The sequence below is a fragment of the Anser brachyrhynchus genome, assembly GCF_964034855.1.
Source record: "Anser brachyrhynchus genome assembly, chromosome: 14".
Taxonomy (NCBI): domain Eukaryota; kingdom Metazoa; phylum Chordata; class Aves; order Anseriformes; family Anatidae; genus Anser; species Anser brachyrhynchus.
In genome coordinates this window covers 8506752-8534328 of record NC_137709.1, presented here as the reverse complement: position 1 = coordinate 8534328, position 27577 = coordinate 8506752, and the positions used below count along the sequence as shown (strand labels likewise).

The following is a 27577-nucleotide window of genomic DNA, read 5'->3' as shown; positions in this document are numbered from 1 at the left end:
ATCTGGGTTGCCGAAGTCACTTGTAGCTGTTGGAGGTGCACTGAAAGGAGGGGCTGGCAGGGTCAGACTTCTTCCTGCAGCTCCCCGCAGGTGCAGGGCTAACTGCTGTAGCCTCCGGGCTTCTCTTAGCTTACCACAAAAGGCAACTTGTGCCTTACCAGTGTTCGAAAGCACAGGTTTCCCCCCCAAGCGTGTCAGATGGTAGCTATACCAACAAACTGGGTTAGGTGAAGGACAATGGACATTGTACCTTTTCTCTTTGCATGCAAACACAGACACAGCATCTGGGAATATGCTGGCCCAAAGAAGAAAAGGAAGGTATTTTAAATGTAGTGCAAAGTTGTGCAACAAACATAGCTGTTACCAAACACCGTCTGCCAACCGTTAAAAGACTTGATTCATGCAGCAAAATGTCACGCCAAGCAGTTTTGCTTCAGCCAGCTGTCACAGGCAAAGCACTCTGCATCTAAAGCCACGGTGGGATGATAGGTTGCAGGAGAAGCTTATGGTCCAGGAGCAACCTGAGAATCAAACTGACAACTTTACATTTGAGAGGAGCTTCCCCAGAAAAAGTGCAAGAACTGGAACTGAGTCGGGCTACTTGTGCAATAAAAACCCATGCCATGGCGTTAAGGAGTGGCAGAAGCCAGGAAGTTCCATTGGTTTGGGTGGAATTTCACCACCTGCAAGACAGCCTGTGGCTCTGGGAGGCAATGTGCTGTCGGCACATCATAGTTTTGTCCTTTCATCTCTGACCTTTTGTCTGCCCACCCTGGGGTCTGTAGGGGCTAACTCTGAGAAGGTATCTGCAGCTGCCGAGATGTAAAGTTTTCAGAGCTGTCGTTCCCCACCGATACAGAAATGTATTTTCCCAAATTTAAGTTAAATACACATCAAGGTGTTACAAACACTTACTTGCGTTACAAAAGGTGGTTAAGTGTTGGCAGGATACCTATAGACTGTACCCACCATCCAGTCAAGCTTGATTTCTCATAAATCCTGCCTGGATTAATTTTCATTTAATTTTATGTAAACAACTTCTCTAACAGTGGCAGCAGGACCTCACCGAGAAACCAGAGGTTCTGTTTCCCAAACCAAACACAGTCCAGATCTCAGCTCAACTGATGTTTGAGCAAAGATCTGGATTTACTCACAGAGTTCAAATTGGAATCCAATTTTATAATCAATTCTTCATTTTTAAATCAATGCTGCTGATATAATGCATCAGAGAACCTATCCCCTTGATGAAGGATTTTTAAAAGCTGTATTTTATGGTTATGTCATCACCAGGCATTTGTGGCTTTAAAACATTTGTGAAATAGGCCTTTCTGGTAAAATCTTGTGTGGTCCATTAAATATACAATGCACAGCAGAGGAAATACTTGATTATCCTTACACACTTTTCTCTGTTTCTGGTAATATTCCAAATGAGTACAGCTTTGCCACGTGGTTATCAAAGATGGCTTCTGAACTTTGTCATTTTACTGTTCTGCCTTGCAGTTGACGAGTTACCTGGAACTACATTAGTTTAGAGCCTGTCTGTGCAGATATTTTGCATCTTCCCATGATATTACCATTAAAGCAAATTTCGCAGGAATTCCATTCGAAGGCAGCTATGGAATCAGGCCTTTAACCTACTGCATGTATATGTATGCTTTTGCAGCACTCCCATATGTATATTTTGTTTGCTTGTGTGCTGTATACAAAGCACATGTGGAATCTATAAGCATAACAAGCAGGATCATTAACTGAAAAATTAATCATGCTCATGCAAATTGCGTGAATTTGCACTATTAGTTCTACTAGAACTCAGTGAAGTGTCTACATAATTTAATACTTTTCTTCAAATCTCACTACAGGAATCCAACAGTTCTTAGCTGGCAGCACTGAAAGTGTCATTTTTCTTAGGCTGTGTATAAATAAAATGAGGATGTCCAAAACACATGTATAAATAAAGTGATAATATACATTCTTGTACTCCATTCTGCATTACAAAGCACAGCTCCTTAACATATGCCATTGTAAAAAAAAAAAAAAAGGCAAAAAAAACAACAAAAAAACTACAGGGCATCAACTACAATATATAAAATAAATAAATTATTTTAAATAAATAAAATTACAGCTTTTAAGAGATATGCTATAAAAAAGTAACACTCCACAAATAGAAACTCCTCCATTTTAGTCAAGTGAGTCTCATGAATTTTGCTTCCCAAACTGACCTAGGCATTGCCTTATGGATTTGCCACATTCTTTACTAACAAAGCAGCCTTTCTTAAGAAGAGATACTTTGCATGAATTTCAGTGAAAATTCTGAATTTTTACTTGGTGTGTTGCACAGCACAGAGGGACAGTGTCTTGAACATTGGGGATGGAAACAAAAAACATTTTTTCATCTAAAACATTTCCTCAGGACAGCAAGGAAGCCCACCTTTGAAGTGTCTAGTAAATCCAAACAGCCAACCTATAGTTGTTGCCTTATCACAAAATTCAGATCTCCAGTACCAAAAAGGCCAGAAGCCATAAGCTTAGCACACCATAAGATGGGAGCAGGAGTCAGCCCAAGTTCTACCACTGTAAAGAAAATAGGCTACACAGAACACTAGTTGTTTTTGCCATTTTCACAAACTCAAAGGAATTCAGCATTATCTAGTCTTAAATGAAACTCACGCTCTTTTTTTCAGATACCATATTTCATTCAAAAAACTTAAATGGAACATTAAAAAACAAAACAAAACAAAACAAAAAAACATTTTTAAACATCCATCACAGGGAAACCTACTGGAGAATTTCAAGTACACAGAGGAGAGCATGCAACAATTTAGAAAAAGAAGCAAAAAATAATGTAGTGTATGGAAATTATTGGAATGAAAGAAAGGAAACAAGATTCCAATTTCCAAAGTAAAATTCATTCCAACACAATCACTGGTGAAAATCACTTGGATAAATGGTAAATTATTAACGTAAGTATTCTCAAAATTCAAAATTAAAATTTGACATTAAAATAATGATTTGGGTTGCTTTTTTTTTTTTTTTTTTTTTTTTTTTTTTTTTTTACAGTTTTCCCCATAAATGACAAATGCAATGAAACACACTTTCCCACCCACACCAAAATAATGTTTGGCTGAGCTCTATTTTTGGTGCAAATATTTCTCTGTTGAGACAGCTTGCTCATGTCCTCATCAGAGTCTTGGAACCATTTTCTGGCTCTACTGCATATTCAGTGTGTCACCGTCAGTAAATCATATCATCTGTACGCCACAAATTAACATCTGTAAAATTGGGAAAGCCATCACTTTTTAAAAAGTTGTTGTGAAGCTCAGTTAAACTGCTAATTGTTTTGTTTAAACTTACTGGAATTAAAGATGTTTACAGCTACATATAATTTTTGTAATCAGTAGTAGGTCTGAATTACTTGCATAAGTAATGATCTCAACCATTTTAGTCCAATCTGAGCAAAACAAAATGAATGTAGCAAGGAGAAAGTTCTAGCAGATTCCCATGGGAATGGAAAAAAAAAAAAAAAACGGAAAACGGATTTTGCATTCAAAAGAAAGGAAATCCAAATCCTCATTTGCCCTTACTCCATAACAAACCCCACCCAGGTTCAACATCTTCCAAAGAATGCCTTGCTTTTATCATATGGTCATCTAGTAAAGGATCATACCACAACTGACAACGCAAAGAAAAATAAAAGTTTAACATTATCAGAATTACCTCGATTTACTGACATTGAAAGGCTTAAATCCCCAGGGGCTTGCTAGATTGTATTGTTAACAGTGAAGATGAGGAAGATAAAACATAGGCAATCATACAGTACTTCACAGAAACCTGAACTAGAATTCCCTGAAGAACCTGTGTTTGCCTAACACGACGCAAGGGGCAATGCTTGGGATAAAAATATACATCCATTTTCTGATGCTTACCTTGGAAAATTAAGCGTTCTTGAAGTTGTAGTCACTGGTCTTCCCTGAGCGTTGGTACTGCTGATGCAGGAAGCTCTGAAGCATGAAGTCCGGATGTCCCCTGCACACACACACACAGCAGCATCAGTGATGGGGAATGCACCTGGAATGTTACCTCTGAGCAAGTCCCATTTTTTGATGTGAACAGAAAGTTGTTCCATGAGTTGTAACAAGTATCCTAGCAGGTATCATAACCTGGGATCATCTTATTAAAAACAAACAAACAAACAAAACACTAAAAAACTTCCATGACACTGAATGGCCCTTGGGTATGCCTGGAACAGGGTGGGTTGAAGGGCAGCCTTGTGATGACTGCACGGTCTTTACCAAGCCCAGCTGAGTCATAATCTTCAAGGAGGGAAAAAAGGGCTTTGTCCTTTTTGTGTCCAGACATGTGCAGGTCCTGGCATCTCTGTGGGCTCACAATAGAAGACCTATCTTATTCATGCTGTAAAAGATCTGGAACCTGACACTTCTCTTGGGCACTCAGTCCTAACTGTCAGGATTTGTCTCTGACGCTTTCCTTTCAAGACAAGTGTCAGCAGGTGATGAACTTTGTATTCTTTCACTCCTACAGCTTCAGAGCCTGGATCTCTGTTTCTGCAGAATTTATGAATGGTAAATGTCAAGCCCTTTGTTTTTTTCACACCTGTAGTTCTGGTGTCAGAAAATAAAGGAAAGAGGAACAATACTCTTCTTTCTTCTCTCCTTTATTTTGCAAGTTCTTAAACTGAAGAAATAGAGCTGTACTGCTTGGTGCACAAATAATCCTGTGCAGCAGGGAAGACTCCAACAGACCGGTGTGGCATCCTCCTGGCCCTGCCCACTGAGCCATGTGTATTGGTGCACCTGAGAATTACACGTGATATTACAACTGCATACTTTGTAGGGCTTGATTGTACTAAATAACTATTGTTAACTTTTATGGTGATTTTAGTGTTTGTGTTAATTAATTCCACCTCATAAGGCAAAGGTCCTGTAACTGCGTGTTGTGAGATCTTTATTTGCTGCGCAGATTGCTTTCTCAGTTCAAGGCATCTTGAGCAAGTGCTCTGTGGTCAGTGTATAAGGATTATGGCAACTGAAGGGATGACAAAAATTGTACCGTAAACCTGTCTGTTTGGTGAACTAAGAGCTTGTTCTGGTCTAACACGACTGGACAAAGCTTAGATTTAGAACAGTCTTGGCTAAAGCACAGCGAATTATTTAGCATCAGTGGTTTAGCCCTTACACCTGTTTCTGAATCGTTCACATCTTGTTCTGTGGATTGACTCTGGTAACAAATTTATGCAAACATATTTCAACTAGAGTGGCCTGTGAAAGGCCATTTACCCTTCCTCTGCCTTTGATTACGGTCCCAGTTCAAAAGCACTGAACTCTAAACACACTCTTACTGCTCAGGTAATTCAGTCTACAGCAAAGCCCCAAACTCATCATCGCAGGCTTTCAGTGGCGTAAGCACATCCTTAAGGGCTTGACTGATTCTGGATCACCTCATTACTGAAGCTGTACAGTACAGGTTTCTCCTCTCCTGGTGAGTCACTCGTATGGTAAATGACTGTGTGCCAGAGCAGTGCCTCACCACCCTTTGGGGACCACAGGCTCTGCCCCCGTGCAGACCAGACAGGACAAAGGCCAGCCCCAAACACCAACCCTCCTCACTCCTCATGCAACAACACATGCTCCTGTTCCCCCAGCAGCTGTGAAACAAATGCAAAAACACCTCATTTGCACGGAAGCTTGCTGGAAGAAGAACAAGAAGGGAACAGAAATATGATCAGACTGCTTATTCATTTGAACCAACACTTCTACTGGCACATCTACTGCTGCTCTGAGCAGCTGCCATAAAGTCATCTTGTAAGCAATCTCTTTTTAAACTAGGATCCTGAAGACATCATAACCAACACAGCTTGTATGTTTTCCTGGAGACAATCAGACACCTCTGTCTCTAGACTGGAGCATCATGATGGTCTAAAGAGCTTTCCTTTTCCAAGCTCTCCCTAATACTCTCCCTCCTTATTAAGAGTGATTCCTCAGGAAGTACTGTACCTATTACCCACATGTTAATACCAGCTTAGGTTTCATTATGACTAATGCCATTATAGTGGATTCCAAATGAATTATTCACGATTGGCTCCTTCTTTTAATGCCTTTGGCATGTGGCATGTTTTCCACATTGCCTGCAAAATGTCTGTGGTAGGAAAATGCTCATAGGTGCCCTTGGCAGCTGGAGGCTGAAAATGTAACTGTTTTGCTTCATAGCCAACGGGGGAAGCTTAACATCTATTTCCAGGAGAGGAGGTCTTTTGCTTCCCACAATTGGTCTCCTTAAAGTCAATTTAAAATAGGCTGGATGGAGGCTGATACACCTAACCTGCTTCTTCAAGGGAGGTGCATGGTTTTGCTTTAAAATAAAAGCAAATACCATCTTCATTACTCTACATCACAACTACTGCCAAAGAAAATGTCTCATGTTCCCTAAAAAAAATAAGAAAAATCCCCCAAATCCAATGTTCTTTAGAGTCACTTCAATTGTCTGAACTTGAGACTGAAATTTCTAAAGTAAGGGTAAGGATCGCATTATTTCCTCATCTTTTTCTTCAGCCCATGATTAGCTTTTCTAGACAAGGAAACCCTTGGGAGACAGATGTGCTACTGAAGTAAATGGGACGTGACTTTAGTTGGGACCTGAAGGACTCTGTGCCATAGCATGGCCATCAGAGCAGAGATAATGAGTAATTTAGCCAGGCTGTCACCTCCTCTTGTTCTTAGCACAGCAACAGCTTACCACAATTTTTCCATTTGTGGTTCTCACACAGTACTCTTGGAGGCTTTTCCCAAGAACACAGCCATTTTCCAACCTGATACATAACATCCTCTAATTTTCTCTCCCCAAACAGCTGAGCTTAAAGGAACTGGCAGAGCCCAAGGTAATTCACTGCATGGCAGCTGGAGACCTGCAGACATCTGACGTGCCTAAAAGTAGAGGGTTTTTTACACTATTCACACCTGAAAAAAATATCTTTGTGTCTAACCTGAATAAGAACCTCTGCTCTTTTCCCTGTGCCTGAGGATGTACCTTCTTGTGTTCCCCAGGGGGCAGGGTGTGTTTTTGTCACTGGCACGTACAAAGAATGGACCAGGTCATGCCAAAGGCCCACTCAGCACAATATCCTGTCTTTGCCAGTGGCCAGTAATGGGCATTTAGGAGAAAGTGTATCAGAAGTGAGGCAAGTATGAAATTCTCCATATCTTCTCCATTTCAAGTAATTTGTGGTTTAAGGACTTCCTGAGCTGTAGCCTACATCTACGTCATCTCATTTAATAGCCCTTTAGAGACCTTTGCTTCCATTCACTTAGTCGCTTTTTGAACTTTTTACTTTAGATATCTGAAACATCCTGTGGCAATGAGTTCCACAATTTAATTACGCATTGCATGAAAAAGTGGGTTTTGTTTGTTTACAGCCTGTTGCACAATCATTTCATTTGGTACTGTTTAGTATTATGAGAAATAGCTAATAACCATTCCCAACAATCACTTTTCCATATCAATGCTGATTTTAGACTGGCGATGGATAGACAATATTGGAAAGTACAGAAATTTCAAATTGCAAACAAATGTGCAAAGGTTTTCAAGAGAGATCAGACTTAAAGAAGTTACTTTGCGTATATATATAAATATTCAAATGAACTGTTAACATTTTCATAGGCTTAAAGCTGTATAAATGTGAGAAAACACTATTCACTAAATATATCTTTGTCTCTGACCATATCTTACGAACAAAGAAAAAAGTTGTTCCTATCTTCAATACTATTTTCACTGAAACAAATATCCCTGTAGTACATGACACACATCTTGTACAAGCAGCAAATCTGAAATCATGTTAATTAAAGTTAAGTTTCCTTCATAACAGTTAAAGCATTCTCAGCTGCTTTTCTGACTAAACACCACACTGAAGTATTCATTCTATTCCCTTGCTGTAAATATCACGGCAATGTTATCTAAATAAAAATGCAAGAGTGAAAAAGTTTTTAAGAGAGACCCACTATATGATTACTAGCTGCTGGTACTTGATGTAAAATATCTAACTTACAAAAGCACTCTGGCATGTTTTTGGACAAGCCTTATCAATAGCTGTAATGAGAAATGACTAACAAAGGACTTTCTGTACAAACAGCAAATGAGATGCTTGCAGACAGAAGGGAATTTATTCCGAAGGAAAAAGAATGAAGCCTAGTGTTCTCATTCACTGGCCCTTCACCTAAAGCTGTTTTATTGTTGTTCGTGTGTGTCTTAAGTACCATGAAGAACAGCATATGCTATTAACTAGAATGTCTTATTTCGTCTGACTTTTGTTCCCCATAACCAAGCACCATTGTCATTATCAGATGGCAAAAGTAAACTAGTGATAAAATCCCAACATTCATTTTCTTAAATAGTCTCTAGAAAAGCCTGCTTGCCACATACGTCAAATCTGGAGACACAATATTGTCAGGGCATGTTTAGTTTTCAAAACAGTAACTGTAGTAAATGAATATGCAGGTATGCATAAATTCATCACTTAATTGCAATTTATAAATGCAGAAAACTGTTTTTCACCTTTTAAAAAGTCTGTTTTAGAAAAGGTTAGAAAAACATTAAGTCTGCCGTCAGAACTGGAACAGCAGTCACTGGGAAGTGACAATTTGTTTATTTGGAGGTAACAAGGCTGAACTCTACTCTTTGCTGAAGCACTGTTTGTAACAGGCATGACTTTGCCCTGAATCCAGGCAGCTCTGTTACAGCCCTTGCCCATGTTATAGGTAAAGCCTTTGACAGTTTACCTCACATACCGTGAAAGAAAAGAAGAAACACTGAGTTGATCATTTTGATTCAAAGCAGATTAACATCCATTGAAAGATTCCCATAAACTTCAACTGGCATCGGATCAGGTCCATTGACATCTCACCCTCTAGCAGTTAGAATGAACTGCTATAATGGAGGATACATGAAGTCACCAACAATTTATTAAAAAATAAATATGTAAATATTGCAAGGGTTCTAATTTATAATCATGTCTCCAAACAGCGGCTAAGATCATTTGACAAAGGGGACACTGTTTACGTGCAGTGATAGCTGTTATAGCAATTTGAAAAGAACAGCAGTGGAAAGTAGGCAGAACTTTGATTATTTGTCTTCTAATTGCAATATAAGTACTTCAATAAACATCAGTAACATTAAACGTTATGCATATATCTGCAATACAACTTTATTTCAATTAGTCAGATCATCTGCAGATATGCAATAATAGCCCTGTTTTTCTTCTTTTTTTTTTTTTTTTAAATTAGATCCCCAAAATATTAAGGGCTGCTTTAAGTTACACCTGTCCATTGCCCTACACAACCTATGTACTCCACACCCAGCCCTCTATGGATCTCACACCCTCTATGGATCTGCTTTATTGCAGTGGCACAGCTGAAGTTCCTGCGCTGCCCTTCAAAATTACCTGTGCATTTACTATCCTGTTCTGGGCCCGGTCTTGCTCCCATTCTTACTGGAAGACACCCTCTCTGCTACATGGAACAGGTAGTCTAGAGGACCTCAGGCGATCTGCCCTCTCCTAGCTCTCAGCGACAAAATGACCTCAGTGGTCTGCACAGGGGCAGAATCTGTTCAGTTGTAGGAAGTAACGAATGGTACTATCACATTATCAAGCTACTTCTTGATTTCATTTCTGAAAAGGAAAAGAAATAAGCAAGAACCAGCAAAGACTCTGCTAAATCCATGCTCAAAGAGATGTGAAACCAATTAGTTGTCTGGCCCAGGACCCGTAAAGTTGCTGTTTACACCATGAAATGTTATAAAACAAAATACAAAAGAAAAAGAAAAATCAAATCAATAAAGAACAATCCACCCCAAGCAATAAGCCTGCAGGTGCTTGCAAGGCACAAATTCAATATGAATAGTGGCACTTTCAGAAAACCAGCTATGACTGAGATGAAACTGAGCAGAACAGAAATTCAGAAGCAAGTGAGGATGCATTTTCAAAATATGTCAGGATTTATTCTGTTCCTAAAAGAACCAGACAGTTAATCCACCCTGTCGGCAGGTGCACGATAGTAGGTGATTCCTTGCAACAACCTCTATAACTATTCTCATTATATTATTCTCCAGATGGGGATAGTGGTAAAGTGAGCGGGAGCAGAGGATAGAGATGGAGAGCCCATTTGCCTAACTTGCAATGTAACTGATCATGCAAAAACAAAGGGCCACTCAAACAGAATTTCTAGAGTGGGGATGACACATGGCATTGGTTCAAGTGTCTCTGTAGGCACCACCTTCTGCAATGCATCTTTGGGAATTATGAGTATATCATTTTGGGGAATGTGAAAGATGATGATAGGCTTTGTTGGATTTGAGCAATGACTTTGTCTCAAGTAGGAAATGAGCTGATCAGGTTCAAGGATGGAAAGTGCATTTCTCAAAGAACTTGTAATTTTGAGTTCTTTTAATTTTGAGTTCAAAGTGTCGTTTTCTTCTAATGCCAACGCCCTCCACTTCCTCAAAATTCACTTCTCTGCAGAAGAAGTTTCTATGGAAAAAAATACGAGCAGCTTTCCTGGATTAAGTGAAATACTTTATTTCTGTTTCAATTAATTTCCATTTAGAATACTTGAAATAAAATTCTAAGAACCTAATGTTGTTTCAGATTAAGAAACATTTTTTGTGTGTGTCAGTTTTGTCAGTTTTAACATCGTTGGAATTTCTCCACTGTTTTCTTCCCAAAACAAAGTTGACTTGCTTCCAGAAGGTGCAGCAGCATCGAGACACGCAGAACCTGACAGTCAATACAATATGGTTTCTTCCATATTTCTATAGCCAGCTGTAGTCATCCACAGCAGGATGAGCTGGTCACATCTGCTGACCTCCTCAAGCAGTGTGGCTGCTGTGAGTAATTCTGGTTTTTCCCACACAGTGAATAATCCGTACAAAGCATCACCATCCCCAAGTCTATCACTACCACCTACCAAACTTGGAGGGAGGAAAAGTATAAAATAAGGCTGGTTTGTATTTTCATATAATGGAAAAAAATAGCTATGCTAAACAGAAACAAAACAAAACAAAAAAACACTTCTACAATGACCCTGTACTGTAGAGCAGTCTGTGTTGCACGTTCTCAAGTGCTGGATCCCTGGAGACAGGAAACTTCATCCATATTTATTTATTTATTTAGATTAAAAAATCCTAATAGTGACCTCAGAGGTGTATGTTTATTATCAGCTCCAATGCACTTGTCACAGCTTTGGCTGGAAGGGAAGCCAGGGGAGGATTTAAAAATAATAACAACAATCCAAGAAATTTCTCCATTTCAGCTGTCAATGTTTTTTCTTCCTAATTAGAATACTTTGCCTTTCAGATTCCAATGCTTTTGAATTAGTGGTTTTTAGCATGATGTCATTTTCCTGTCTATATGACCACAGCACAGCCTTACTTCGAGTGTTTGGTAACAACAGAAAAATAACTGTGGAAACCTATATGCAATTCTGCAGCAGCTGAATTAGTGCCACACCATTACCAGTCCCAGCTCAGGAACCATCAGGCAGGACCTCTACAAGGGTCGTGTCTGTTCACTCTGATCCTCTGCAGAAAGTGAAGCACTGCCAAAATAACCCAGCAAGTCCTTCTCAGAGACTTACACAGTTACCTGCTTCAGCTACCCATGTTTTATGTGCGTATGTGAAATGAAGATAGTTTGTCTTTTAAAACAAAACAGGCAGAAAAAGAATTAGTAGGCCAGATTTATTCCACTTATAACTACATTATGTTATTCCAGAGCCAAATTTCATCCATATGTGAATGTGGCCTTTCAGTGACTTGAAGTATGAGCAATTTCTGGTTTGCTGTTTCCCTCTCTCCCCCAAATGCACTCCCCTTCCAGTTGCTGAGCAAACCAACCACTGGTAGTTGATATTTGTATTAGAATTAGCATTGCTAAGTTTTAAAGATCTTATTCAAATTTTTCAGGACAGTTATTATTCAAATTATTTAAGGACAGTTCTCATCCCTTTGAGTCTCACTCAGACCTTAGAGTCTTAACACAGGAGGAGAGGGTGAACACCAAACTGGGATGAGACGACAAAGGATAACACAACAGTAAAAAGGTAATTTTGCTTCAATGGCAAGCCAGCAGCTGTTCAACCCTCTTGTAAGCTATATGTGGATAATGTGGGTTTGGGTTCTCCAAGATTTGAGTGCTTTTGCATATCTTGTTGATGGGTTTGCTTTTTATCTTTGTGTCAGCAACTGGCTCAGCAGCAGCACGTTTGTTGATGCTTGATTTTCTTATGGAGAGATTTCAATGAACTTGTCAGGCTGCCTTCTGCTTTTGGATCATCTTCTGCCACATGGGCTCAATGAAAACCCACCCTCAATTGTCTCTGCTGATCCTGAGCACAAGTCTCTGGAGTACACAGTTCTTCCCTTGCATGTTCGAAGCTACACTGAAAAAGCCACCCAGGGATGTGCCCTGGGATGCCGCAGCCTGCCTAGGCACACCCTGATGGGTAGAAATTCTGCAGCCTGCTGCAGTAGTCATGCGTCATCTCCACTGAACACAGCAGCTAATGTACATCAGGTGCGAAAGGAGGCAGGCTAGGCCACCAGAAATGTGAAACCACATGAACCCTGTCTGCCCCTTCCCAGAAGTCAAGGCACACATGCATACCCTATGTATAACACTTCAGTTATTATTTGATGAACATCCCAAAAGCCATCTTGCTGACTCTCCCTCGAGTCTCTATGCCAAACCCATTCATACTGGAGTGATAATAGTTGACAGGAATCGGTTTAGTTTGGCTGAAAAGGAGGCATCTCAAGGAAAAAAAAAAAAAAAAAGGTTTCAGAGGCCCACCCAAAAATGCAAAGGCTGGACTCTGTCTGAGAGCAGAACTTGGCCTCCTGTCTCCACTCCCACAGAAAATGCTTGTAAATGTTATGCTCTTTGGGCTGTATTTTTTTTTCCCCTGCATTAAAAACTGAGTGAATTTAGTGCTTATAAAACCAAGGGGCTGATAGCAACTGGCTAGAACCAGATGTTAGGAAGACTGGAGCATATCGTACAAACAGATCGTGCACATATAACGATTCAGAAGTATGTAGCTGCATTACTTATTCCCAGTCAGGTTACCAAACAGATTGATTTCTGAAGCAATATAAAAACATTATGCCCAAACCTCAAGGCTTAGGAAGAAAGGGGAGAAGGGTAAATTACAGATGTCTGTAAGTATCCAAAACTGTAAGTTGGGAGGAAAGAAATATATTCCCTCTCCTCCATCCCTCGCAGCTCCATCCTTGTCTACCATCCAAATCAGAGCACACGGAGAGCCCAGCAGGGGCAGATTAATGCAGGTGCTCAGGCCTGGGGTAGAACAGTGAGCTTCTTGGAACGGGGGACAAAATGGCCTCCTAGGACACCCAGCCCCACGTTCTCCTGACAAGGAGCTATATGGACTACTTTAGCCACTACCATTCAGATTGCATGCAGATCTGAACATTTTTAGGAAGACTTGTACCAGAAATAGGTGTCTGAAAAGCCAGCATCCCTTTCAACAAGGCAGGGAAGGCAAAGGGGTACCAACTGCCAGTAAGACCTACGGAAAGAAAAGCCTGGCTTTCTTATGGAATTTGAGATGTTTGTTTTAATGGGTTAAAGGTTTTTTTTTTTTTTTTCCAAACAAAAAACATATCATTTTTATTGACTTAGATTGAAATGTTTCAGTTTATAGCAGTTTTTCCTTGAGATTTCTGTTAAAAGACTTAAGCAACCTAAAATCTCCTCCTGCTCAGATCCCACATCCCAAGCTCCATTTAGCGCAGCCCAATTTGCTCTCACTTAAACACCAGGGCCTCCCAAAGCTCAGTGTTGGACTTTCAGGGTCCCCCAAAACTACAACCTTCCTTGCTGCATAAATTACCAGAGCATTTAACGGCCAGCAGGGCCTCATACTTTGATGGTGCTAATGAAGCCCTTCCCAAGCCTTTTTCTGCCTCGCAGCTTACCTCACAATCAGTCTCTACTGACCAGCAAGTGACAACATAAAGCCCAACACAGCCACAACTCAGCTTCTTGTTTGAGTCAGTATTTCCTTCAACCTCCAGTTGACAGACTTAAATCAGGAGCCCTCACATGCCTCAGTTGAGCCCTTTACACCTCACGGGGCCTGCAGTGCCCCACAGGGCCTGCCGCCAGCAGCGTGGCGTCTGCCATCGGTGTGTTGCGATTGCAACAGGAGACCGAGTGCCAGCAACACCTAGTCAGGGACAAGGATTCAGTGGGTGAGATGTGCTTAGGAAATCCTACCTGAGTGCTACACCTGCAATGACAACAACCCTGGTAACTTAGGAGAACTCTTTCCTGACCAAATTCGGCAGTCACTCCAGTCTGCAGTTAATACGTGCTCCAACAAAACCTAGGATTTTGTGCTTCAGCTATATATAGTGGTTGTGGGACATCAGCAGACACCCTTCCTACAATCCGTCCCTCTCCTAGTCCCATATTCAGGACACCATCAGTCTTCACCTTTCTTTTCAGGCCACAACCACATGCCACAAGGACTTCTGCTACTTCAGGAGACTTCATGTAAATTCACTTTTATGCACATGCAACTCTCACCTTATTTATCTGCTTTGTCCAAATCTTGGAAAGACAGATCTATGAGCTTCTTTAGTTGTCTGTGCGGCATGTAGCTGGGTTCCTGATCACAGGTTATTATGTAGAGCCTGGGATGAGAGAAGATGGGAAGTTAACAGTAATGTTGATGACTGTGGTGGTGGGAGCAATTTTAATCCAATGACTCAAACTCAGAAAACAGAAAAGTTGCAATGTATTAAACTGTGAAGAGTTTACAAGATCTGAACATCTAAAATACAGCTCTGAGAAATTACTCCTTAAAGCAGGCAAGCAAGAGCATCTCAGACAGAACTGGGAGAATATTGTTTTCACAGGAAACACTCTGTGGGTGTGTTATAAGCTCTGTTCTTTGGCCTGTCACCACATTATTTCTGCAGTTCTTGTATTTCTCTCTTTTCTCATACTGAAGCACTGTCCTGTGATACAGAAGAAGTACATTTACAGCTAAAATTACAAAAGTGGTCCATTATGTTTTTTAAGGTAGTAAAAAGGCTGCAGTTTGTCACAGCTGTCTAGAGCCCAGAACGCCTACAATTGGCAGAACCGTGATCCTTTTTCCTCTCCCCCCTCCCAGGCTGAATTTGTGTATGTGTGTACACAGATTAAGGCTATGTACAAACAGCTCTTTTAATGTGTTCTATGAGGAAAATGTATAAATTAAAAAAAAAAAAATAATGGTGCTTTAGTGAGGCAAGAGGTCAGAGCATTCCTAAGCACTTATTTCAGAATAGCTCCGCTTCAGCTCCCACTTCCTGGCTTCCCACAGCAGCCACACCAGCTTTCCTATCTCACGGGGCAGGGGGGCACGATGAGTCATCCCAAGGGGCTTTTTCCAGAGGTGAAAAGTCCCAGCATATCCAGCAGGAAAGTTGCAAAGAGATGGGAGAGGAAGAACAGACCCTCATGATGGAGGTGACCATTAGGAACCCAGGAGGACCCAGCCCTGCATTGCTACAAGCCAACACTTTCCGTTGAAACCCCACAAACCTGACATGTAGACATGCCATCCCCTCACCTCTTCTGCAGCTTCCCTGGGGAAGAGGGATTTAATGACAACATGGATGGCTAATTCTCAAGCACCTCTCTACACTCCTACATCTAAGCAGAAGCAAAACTTCACAGCCAGGAGAGAAAATAAATAAATAAAATTAAAAAAATACTTCCCAGCAACACATCTCAGCTGCCATCTCCCTTCTGTTCCTCCCCAAACCTTTATAAGATCAGGCTGCTCAGGTGCTAGGCTCATTGGGTCCCTGTTAACCAAGATGAGGAAGCACAGCCCTTGCCCAGCTCCAATCAATTATTTTAATTGTGCCCTCCTTCTGTCAGGTATGCTGAGGAGTGCAGAAATGCAGGACATTTTTAGAAGTGGGGACATTGCTCCAGGATGTTGCTGTTTATTTTTTTCACCTCATTAGATATCACCAAGTAAAGGAGTCTGGAGGCAAACTCTCCATATGAAATAAAAGTGCTGTAGCTGTTTGGAAGCTCCTGTTTCATACTGAGTTCATGCCTTTCCCCTTCAGAAAGGGTTGTAAGATACTCAGGTTACAATCTGATGTGTCTCCCACAACTGAGATTTCAGAATCCCTCTTTTGAAATTGCTCGCAAAAAGGCAGATCTCAGGTCCTAGCAGGGCTGGGTTCAGCTGGCAGGACACATACCAGTGAGCAAATGCCCTTCTGTAAGGTCTTGCCAGCCTCAGGTAGAGCCCGGCTTCTGCATCTGAGGCTCGTGCATTGACCCTGAAAACACGGGCAGGGACTTGCAGGGGTGGGGGAAATCTTAATTTACTCACTAAAAATTCTGGGCTGTGAGAAGTTATGGTTTTAGGCTTGAGTTTCAGTGTGATGACAACCCTGATGGCAGTATTAAATCATCCACATCTAATTAACACCTTCAGATCTTGAAGGGAAGAGAAAGCAGTTGTAGGCTGTTAATGAAGACTAAATGGGTAGGCAAAGTTAAGGCTGGCACTGCCATTGTGGGCACAACTTAAATGTTGCTTACGCTGAAGCTAAGCTGCCACAGTTGAACCAACGCCACTGAACAGAACACCTTTTTTGTTGTTGTCCTATGGAAGAATTGAGGGTGTTATCTAGTAGCCAATAACATGAAATCGTCAGCCACTGTGCATGGGGCATCTTATCACACTGGAGCTGAAAGGGAAAATAAATAAAGAGCAAACTCTTGAGAGCAGAGGGAGCTTCCTCTCTTTGTTAGGCCTGCACAAGCCTCAGGATGGAAATTTACTCTCGATCGAGGCCTTTGGGTGCTTGTATAATATAAATATTTACTAATAACAGAGAGAGAGTGAGAGCAGGAGAACAGTCATTTTTCTCAGTGGCTTAGGGTTAAGTACAGGGCAATGGCATCTTAAATCCAGATGTTCTCCTTTTGGGATTTGCCCACGAGGAATATTCTCATGAGATTTCTCTGGCATTTTGATTTGGATAGTAGCAAGCACTTTTAGCCCAATGATATCATGAGCAGATGACTCAAAATGTTCAAGGATTTTCTTTGTAAATTCCAGCAGTTTATTTTATGACTAATGCAGGGAAGAAAGTTTTGCAGATTTCATCTTCTCATCCTTCTGTGTTTCTATTTCCAGTTAGTTTTAAAGGACATTGAACTTGGCCTGCTAGCAGAAGATTTATTTAAATGTATATTTTATATATAAATAAATATATTGCAAGTGCATGCATGTTGGGGGGAGCTGTTCCTGAGGTACTGGTAGAACTCATCCTGGTGAAGAAACAGAAACAATGTAGGTGTTGGAGGCTGCCACTTCAGGATAGTAAAACCCTTTCCCATTGTACTTTTTTACAATACTTAATGTCATTTTATCACTTATGCTGGAAAACAATGGCTCAATAGTTCCTGGTCCTGCACTTCTGGCCAAAATAGTAGGAGCTCCCTGACCCTATACCTTAAAGAAAATGCCCTGAGTGCAGTAGGGTAGGATGGAAGTGCACAGGAAGATGCACACAATTTACCAGCCCTAAGCATGAAGTGAACTGCATATTTAAGGACCAAGGAAATGCTAGACACCAGAAACAGAGCGAATAAATACAGGGATCTCATTGGAGGTGAAACTGGGCTGACTTGGCCAATGCAGTTTCACAACATCATCAATCCAAGGCTTGCACAGGGGTGATTTTTCTCTCCGTCCAATTCACTAAGGAGTTGCACACTACTTTGGTGGATTTTCTGCACAATTACAGATTATTGCCATGGTAACAGATGCATCACATGACAACTTTGTTACCTCAGAGACAAGAAACAGCTGCTTAAAGAAACAGGCATCCTCCAGGAATAGGGATATTTCTTTCTTTCTTTCTTTTTTTTTTTTTTCTGTTGGCCTTGTATTGTTTTAAAAGTCCTTGCTGATTTTCTCATGGATGCAGCTTCCATCATTTTGATAGTTAAAAATGTTTCATTGCATCAACTGAAAGTTATTTTCTCCCAAGTCATATTTTTCCTTCTTGCTAAGAAATACAGCATATGTTTAAAGGAAGAAAAAAAAAAAAAGTAGAGTTCTTGTAATTTTGGGAGAAGCAAAATGGCTTTTTTGCTCCCTCAGCAGCAGCTTTCTCTGGTGCTACCACTTTGTTTTTATTAAGTTAAAGAATATTGAAACATTGGTAATATTATTATTGGAGAGAAATCCCAGATCCCCTGAAGTCAATGCTACTTTGCCATCAGTTTGAGGGAGGCCAGAAGATTTCTCCCAGGCCATATTCTGCAGACAGAGCCAAGCCTCTCCCTGCTGCAGGTAACTCTCAAGCATCAGCCACGCATCAGCTGGCTGGGGAGAACCAATGGGTGCTATGCTCTTGTGTAATTCAGCAATTATTCTTTGTACTTATTAATAATAATAATTTTTAAAAAGTAGTTCAGAGTGTCACTTATCGCTACCTCAATTTTTGGTAATTTTAAATAAATTAATTTTAAAATAAGAAACCTCTTTTTTAAAGCTTCTTTATGTAAGTTAGGCAGTTTGGGTTTTTAATTCCAGCTACCCATTTATTCAAAATTTTTGGTGCATAAGGTATAATAAAAAGGTCATTTTTTTTAATGCCTGTTCTATGACCCATTCTCCCGCTAAATATCATTTATATCTGTTCACCCCTATGACTCCAGCATCCGTCCCATGCAGCCTTCCCTGCCCAGGGGTTCTGCGGCTGCCTCCGAGTCCCCCTGCTCCCTTGCTGCCAGGAGCCAGCAGTGTTAATTAAAGAGCTCCCGGGCTGGTGCTCAGAGAGACAGACCACTTCAGCCCACAGTGAACGTCTGATTAATTAAAGGCTTATAATTAACCTTCATGGCTGGAATTTCCCAAAGACCTTCATGGACTGAGGTGCACAAATCCCATTGACTTGAATGGGAGGTTGGAACCAAATCTCTTTTGTTGCTCACTTGGAATCCCCCTGTGTAGCAGCAAAGCAAAGTGTGTCCCTTTCTCAGATTCATAGGTGTTTTCCCAGCCTCACAGAGAGCTTGGGAGCATGTCACATGGAAAAAGCAGGTCTGTGCCCCTCTGTGCTATCAGCATCTCTGCTTGTGCTTGTGCTGAGCTCTGCATGACCTGGCGCAGTTAGTCCACATTTACCCCAAGAGAACAAGAGTCTGGACCACAATTTTCATGAAAATAGCCTCAGAAATGAGGACTAACAAAAAGAAATACATCAAACATATACGAGAAAAACAGACATCTTTTCTTTAACCATTTTTTTTAGTTCCTTTCAGAAATATATTTTTTTTTAGTTTTCCCCAAATGTTAACTGGGAAGCTATCTCTGCATAGGACGTTTTTGTTAATGAGGCCATGCCTTAACGTGCTTTTCTCCAGTTAAATATTTCTGGTAAATGAAATTGTTGTGCAGCTTAACTTAGCACTGTTATTTTTGTTGTTGGTGGTTTTATTTGACCACACGGAGCTCAGCAACTTGTAACAGAGTCCCTTAGCCTATTTTTAAATTTCATGTGGCCGTTTTTCAGTCTTTTTTTTTTATTTTTTTTTAGAAGCATGAGAATGGGAGGATGGGAGGACCGAACAATGTTATTTTATCATTGAGACCTTTTGTTTCACGCATGCACAGGGTTACTGGTGAAGTGAATTTGTTTAGCTCTCAGACCCGGCTACAGCGAAGAGGAAATCACATTTTAGTAGCAAAGATTCCCAATCTTGTAATTTCTGGTTTGCGTTAGCACTGTATGGAAAATGTTGCATGTTTATCCTATGGTTAAGCATAGAAACTCCAAGTTGAGGCAGTGGTGGCAAAGGGCTTCCAGGCAGAGTGCAGGGATGCACACCTCTGGGCTTCCTGGACCAGGGGCTTCTGTCAGCCTCCTTTGCAGAATGTCTGATGCTGATGGAAAATGAGCACCCTTCACTTCCTTCAAGTGCAATGGCACTGAAAGAAGAGAGGGGGAAAAATTGCTACTTTTCTGTCATCCTCTTCAAGGGAATTCAGGCCAACAATCACTAGGGGTCCTGCAAACCAAGTTCATGTCTTCTAATGGCACTGATTTCTCAGTTTTACCTCCTGTCCACACAACATCATATTTTTGCACCTGTTTCTGATAAATTAAACTGTTGGAGTCCCAATGATAGTGTTACAGATTGACATTACTGGCAAACAGACTTTTTTTACATACCCTATGCTAATATTCACTGCCCCTCAACCTTGAGATCAAGCTGTGTTAAATCGGCTATGAAAAACTCAATGAGATCTTACCTAGGTGCTACCTTGGATTTTTTCTAGGTTGCCCCTCTCCTTTCCCCCATATTTGTGGAGCCCAACAAACATTCTGGCTTCCACTTGATGAAAAAGACATGGGTGTGGTGAAGGGGGAGAGGGATGCACTTAGTCCCTTAGCAAAATAAAAGCAGAAAATCAGGTGATTGAAATGCCCCAAACTTAAACAGGGCATTAGGCAGAATTAACAGGCTAGACCTCCAAGCCATCAGAAATTCCCGGTTGAATAAAAGATTGATTTCAAAGACTCAAAGATACCTCAAGGCCAGCATTTCCAAAGAAGACAGGAGCTGATTCGAGCTGAAGCATTCCTCTTGTTCAGTGCATTTGAGTGAGCACTTTAAGTCTCCAAAGATTGAACTATAAAGAGAAATTAGTTTATTAATAATTCACAGGCTCCAAGAAGAAAAAATGTCAAAAGCACATGCTCATGAACAAAGCTGATTTTATTTTCCCTGTTTAGAATTGAGCAACATGTAGAAAAGTGGAGGGTGTCAAGCTCAAAAATTTAATTCAGGGCTTTTTCTCTTCCTTCCCTTTAACCCAAGCAAGCATATATCCTGACTTCCTCATGAGCGCTGAAAGTTCTCCAAATCCCAAATGGTTTATGTGAAACATTAAAAGCACACTATCATCTTCAGCTCTTTAATAGTTTAGGACATTTTCATGGCATAGTTATTATCCAATAGCTCTTAATTGCAGCTTGTACAATTCAAGACAACACATTCACAGACTGCAATAACAGAGATTGTAGACTCCCAGTTCAGGAACATGGTTAAGCGCATGCTTGCTTTAGGCATAGGAGATATCCCACTCAATCTGGCACTGCCTCACCCCACCTTGCCAAGCACATGAAATCTGTAAAAGTATTCTTATGTTTAAAGTCAGCTGTGGGGTTTTAGTTCCTGCACTTAGGCAATGTGATTCTGAATGTTCCACATAATTTTGGTAATTACTTGACTAGAGAACACTAAGTAAATACAGGAATCAAAGAACATGCTTATTAAAATTCAATAAAAGACAACAAGGAGGTTGTGAATTTAAGATAAAATACATTCCATTGTCCAATGGAGAAATGACAAATAGAGTAGGGTTGTCTTAAAACTTTTGGTCCCCCTGCCTTCAACCAAATATAAAGATTCATGTTTCCCTCTACTGGAGAGCTGAAAGTAAAAATTTAAAAAGAAAAAAAGAAAAAAATTCACTGACTCAGGATTGACTTGGAAGCTTCCATTTTTCATTGGAGAAAAGCAAAATGAAAAAGTTTAAAAACAGCACCTTTCTTTCCAAAACATTCACGGGAAATACTTCCTTCCTTCATGTAGGCTTTTAAGGAGTACATGGCAGTGCCAGTTTGTGGCACCCACCTACTTTTGCAGCACTTTGTAAGGTCAGTGGCTCTCACATCAACACTGGCCTTCTGGAATTGCATGTGGAAAAGGCCAAAAGGTTCCTGCATCCATTTTTCACTGGTACGGGTCAGTTTATGGCAATTAAGACCATACATAGACTATAAAGACTATACATAAACCCAACAAGTAAGTATGAAGACGTGTATTGACATCAGTATCTCCCAAGCTGATAAGAAAGACGCAGGCGCAGAGGACATCTGCTCCAGACCGCTAGGGAAGACAATTGCACAGCTAAAGAGATCCCACTTTCCTTCTCTTAACTTCATCTCGCTATTGCAGATTGGACCATTATGGGATGTAATTAGCTTCAGTTTTACACATGATTAGTCCTGGAAAGTTTGATCCAAATAACACACTTGCAAATCAGGAGTGTAATTAAATTTAGGATGTGGCCGATGGGGAATCTTCTCTAGTTAAGCAGTAGTAGGTGCTCTGCACTGCTGACAAACTTTCTGAACAAGGCAGGTTGCTCCCAAATATACTCTCTGGAAGGGAAAGCTAGTGCTTCTCCCAGTGCTTTGCCAGAGGTATTTGCTCCCCAAAATGACTAAGGAATTAGTTACTACTACTGGGCTTTTTTTCTTAATCTTAGAAAAAAGTCTCAACTCATGACCCAATCTCAGCAAAGCAAAACCAGATTATGAGTTAGCATTACATTATTAATGTGTCAGTCCCATTTGTTTCTCAGTTTCCATTTTATTGAATCACAGTATTACTGTTGTTGGAAGGAATCTGATGATAAAAGAGCCCCCTCCCAACAACTGATGAGAACGATAAAAGTAAAAGAAGAGGCCAATCATCATCACCCTAAAGAAAATCCACCGACACCAAGGCCCTGAAGCAGCTGTGATTCCCGTGGGACTCGGCTCTGAGTCAGAGCATGGGCTGCAGCTGATGTACATCCCCCTGAATCACATTCAAGCCAACAAATTGTTGCTCTCAGAATAAGTGAATATTTTCCCCTAAAGACAATTATTTGTTTATTTCACCTCCGAATGAACCAAAGCAGAACTTGTTCCAGAGCAGCACAAGAAGAATGTAAAAAGCTCAGATAAACTCTTTGTGAGATCCTTTTTTCCTTCTCTTTGCAGGGAGTACTTGGCAGGCAGATGGAGATCGTGGTCCTTTCTGCAGGTTCCTCACAAGACTCAGGGTTTGCAGTGCTTGCTCTCTAGTGCATGGAGAGCAAAACAAAGCAGGTTTAGTTGCTCTTGGCTGTTCATAGCTGTTTCCTAATACTCTGCATCTCTCGAGCAGAGGATTAGTCTTTTATTGCTGCTATAGGTGAACTGCAAGACAGAGGTTCAAATTCTGGAGTTACAATTTCATCCTTTCTGAGGCCAATTTCCTCTTGGCTCCAGCCAGAGTCCTTAAAATCCTAGGAAGTTTTGCCTGACTAAATAGTGAGTAATGATTCCAGGAATCAACATTTGCAGATAATACCAAATTGAGTATCTTTGCTAAATTAACTTTCCTCCTAAGGTCATCTCTGCAACACTCAAGCACACGGTGTGTTATTTTCAAGATGAGTCAGTCTCTATCTGCTTATAGCAAGGCCAATGTAGGAATTAACATTCATTTTTCCAAGGCACATATAATTTGAGACTATTAGGAGTGTTCGTCCATACCCCCTCTGGACAGATGTGCTCCTGGGGAGTGGTTGTCCAGAGTTTGGTGGTAATAACCCAGAGCAGGCAGCAAAATCAATCCCAACAAGTTTCAGAGGGACCCTTCCAAAGCTCTCCGGCATGTGACAGAGGGCTGCTAATGAGAGGGAGAGATCATATTCATTGCATGAGTGACAGGTGAAAGGGAAGATTAACGTTAGCATACACCTGCTCTTTGGTGCCCCAATTAAGACCTCCTACTGTCAGCAGTAACATAAGATGCAAATCAGCCAGTACCCTTCCCCCTCCTCCAGGAAGGCTGTGACAGGATTCAGAATAAAGTACAATGAGGAAAGAGACACAAAAGCTCGAATGTCCTCCTTGTTCCGTGAATTGTTTGCTTGCTTACTGGATTTCTCCCTTCCCTGCCTTTTTCTTGCTACCCCTCACCTCTTTCTTCGTAACTCAACAGCCTCATCTAGAGAGGGAATATGTCTTGTTTCAGCGAGGGATGCCTACCCTGGGGACAATCCTGGGGACAGACTGGAAAGCTGTGACTTGAATTGACAATATTTATCCCTGCTTTAAATTCATTTGAACCAACCTTGCTCAAGCCACTGGCAATAGACAGAGGAAATGGGTGGAAATATCACAGAAGGGAGTGGAGCAGAGGGGGAGGGAGTTGTTCATCAGCTTATCCTGCACTGGGTCTAGGGAAATGCTTCTGTGGCAATATTTTAATGCAACATTGGCAATCTGTACTGGAATATTGCAAATCCATGAGTAGCTCTTGTGAGTGCTTTTCCAATACGTCCATACTATCCTTTTTTGTCTCCTCCTACTGTCCAATATTAATCAAATATTGCTTATCTGATGGAATTCCAGCTGCTAAGATATTGCAAACTTCTGCTCAAAAACAATCATCTGTTCAGCTTTCTTGCATCTCTCATGTGAGGAGAGCAGGCTAGAAAATATAAATCCCTTCCAAGAAAATTAAAAAAAAAATAATTGCATTCTCCAGTCCCTGGAAAAAAAAAAAAAAAAAGGAGTTTTAAAATAAGTTAAAAATCAAACCAACAGCAAACATTTGTGTAGGCTTTTGGAGATCAGGCCTCCAGGACTCCTGCCTCCCTTTTCTCTCCCTCACCCCAATGGGCAGAGGTGGCTGTGCTTTGCAGCGGGCAGACAGCCAGGGCACTTGGCCTTCCCTTTCTCCTCCCAGTTCTGCTGGCCATTGGAAAACTTGCATAAATTTGTTTTTCTCCCTTCAGGCAGAAAATAAAATTGGCAAAAATCTTCCCAAAAGGAAGCCAAGAAGTCCTGTTTACATTTTCCCAAGGGGCAGGGACTACTCAGCAAAGTCAGAATTTTCCTGCAGAAAATTTCAATTTGTGTAGACAAATTTTTATTAGGTCAATTTCTTGATAGAAAACATCTAGAAAGCCCATTTCAGAGCCTCAGTGGCAGAGAAGTGAATTGCCCCTTTTTGCAACCCTAGACTTCTTTCTCCTTCAGCAAACCGTTAGCTTCTGACAGTGCAATTAAAAATACCTCAAACTCCTTGGTTTGCTGGCCTATTGCACTTTGTATCTGGGGTCACTTAGCCCAGATGATCTGAAACAATTGTGTATACTCAGAGTCCGCTAGAAATGCTTTTGCCTAGGAAGGGAACAAAATTCATGACACTTTCTAGTTCATCTATCTAGTCTTGTAATCTTTTGACAAAATCCATAGACAGGTTCTAAGTGGAAAGCAATAGCTCTGTGGCTCAGTTCCTCCTTCTACTGAAACGAGAGCGATGAAATCCTCCTTCTCCTACTGGCGTTGTGAGAATGAATTCTTCAGTGGCACTAAAAGGCCCTCAGATATTAATGCTGAGCACGTAGAAAGATGGATAATATGTGTCCTTAGCCCCCAGAAACCATTAAGTCCCATTGCTCTGCAAATCTAGCTTTCTTCTCCAACATTGTTTGCATCCAGTTTTCTTCTCTGCATGTGCATTCATTGAGGTTGGAACCAGCAAATTTAAGGAAAGAGTCAAAAAGATGGTTTGGATAAAATCTACCAGAAAGCAAGAACAGCCACAGTCAGGGCAGGGGGCGGTGAGGGGCCCAGGCTGGGTTGCTGCTGCTGGGCTCCATGGCTGGCTCCCCACAGCCTGCTCCTCCAGCTCCTCTGTGCTGTGCCCACCCATGGATTTACACAAATACCAACAGGGAACAGGCACAAATTCTGCAGGAAGCAGCACAGCAAACACATATTAGGAATTTTTCCTGCCTCTGGGCATCATCCTTTTTTGCTCCCTCCATCCCCACCTGAGGTCCCCACTCATTTGTAGCTGCTGAGCAGCTTGGCTCTGTCAAAAAGAGCTGAATTAGCCCCAACACTTAGCAAGTTTTCCTAAATGTGACCATTCTGAGAGCACTGAATGCCGAGGAGCTGGGGCACAGCATCCACAGCCAGCCTGGCTAGATCTGGGGCACCTCGCTGGACCTTTTGCTTTACCCCAACTTCCACTCCACCTTGGAGAGATGTTCACTCCTGTGAAGTTGTACTGGTGGAATGAGAAAAGCGTGCTGCTTGGGTTGGGATGGACAAGAAATTTATGCGTAGTTATTATGCACAGATATGTAAATAAATAAATAAATCTGCATTCATGTATTAACGGATGTTAATGTGCTCAGAGTAATTTTCCATAGATTTTATCGATTGACTTCGGGCTTTGAGAGTTTAACTGCCATGTCAGTTTGCCCACTTTAATTTAGCATGTGGATGACTTATAACAAGCTGGTTTTATCACTTGAAACCGTTCCTAATTAATGAGAGACAAAAGAGATATAGAGAAAACACTGGGTGAGCACATTCCTTTCTTTTCTCTTTCATCCTGGAAAAACTCTTAAAACTTTTGAGCTTCAGTACATTATTTGAAAAACTGTTAAATAAATAGATTCAGCAGTAGCAACAACAACAATGCAAAGATAATATATCTCCCTGTGCTGGAATTATTGCAATACGAATAGTTCCAGATTTAGAACAAGAAGAATAAATATCACTTTGAAAGGTCTTCATTGGTGTTTTCAGTCTCATCATTTTCTACAGCTGTGATTCAATTATTAAAGTATACACACGCTAGGGAGGAAGTCAAATTTTTACAAAAGGGAAAAAGTAGGATCAAGCCTGGCTGGGATCAAACAGGGATACAATCATTCTACCTCCGGCGTAGTTTGCAGTGCTGGGCAAAACGTTGGACACCTCCCTGTTTCATTTGTCCATCTGTAAACTGTTAAAACAATTCTCACCCCAGCATCCAGGAGAAATCAATCATCAGGACTGAAATGAACTAAATAGCAGTTAAATTCTTGGATAGAGGACATAACAGAAATACACGTATTTCAGCTTGAAGTGTTATGCTGCCCTCAGCACAGACTATAGTGGATGTGGTGTTAAACAATGCACATTGTCCTTGCTTTCAGGACGGACTGAAACTTTCAAAGACTATCAAGCGTTTTAAAGGCCATTATGTAGTAATGCTGCTTTCTTTATCCTGAGTCCTTTGTGGGGTTGCACCTGGTAAAAGGCATTGCAAAACCCCAGTTCTGAAATCTGAGAGACAACCCTAATGATTCTCTGGCAGCTGCCTTGCAAGCAGACCTCCAAGCACCTTTCCGGTGAGCCACCTTAGAGGGACCCTTGCGATGAATGGACCTTGTCCTGCCCCTTGACTTCCCTGCAGCAGCCCTGCTGCCAACTCTAAGTGCTTGACATCAGAGAGTCAGGCCTCTACAGCGTCCATGATAATGCTTCACAGATATCTGAGGTCTTTAAAGGAGGAATACATTTACATTATCCTAACACTTCACCTCTGGCTTTGGTCACACTCTGAACCCTTCCCCTGCATCACTTGGACTTGAGTCTTCCCTTTGGTTTTCTGAATGACAGCAGAAATTCTTGTATAATCCTATTAATCCAGCAGCTGGAGCTTCAATTAAAAAAGATCTGTAAGTACTGCAAAGCACAAGTTCACTCTATAGGTGGGCAAACCCATCAAGCTCACTAGAAAGCAAGCACAAATCACAAATTTATTCAGTATAGAGATAACCGTGACACGGAGCCTGTCCAGACTACCTCATGAAGGTGAGATGTGCTGCCCCAGCAACTCCACCTT

At 41.1% G+C, this 27577-nt stretch overlaps 1 long non-coding RNA gene across 1 annotated transcript; it reads right to left on the bottom strand.

The window, feature by feature from the left end:
* Positions 1 to 599: 599 nt before the first annotated feature.
* On the bottom strand, positions 600 to 15852 carry LOC308177903. The gene is made up of 4 exons (XR_013939475.1): positions 15648 to 15852; positions 14615 to 14721; positions 3924 to 4023; positions 600 to 3269 (listed from the first exon to the last, which is right to left on the bottom strand). It is a non-coding gene; the product is annotated as an uncharacterized lncRNA (long non-coding RNA).
* Between the last annotated feature and the right edge of the window lie 11725 nt (positions 15853 to 27577).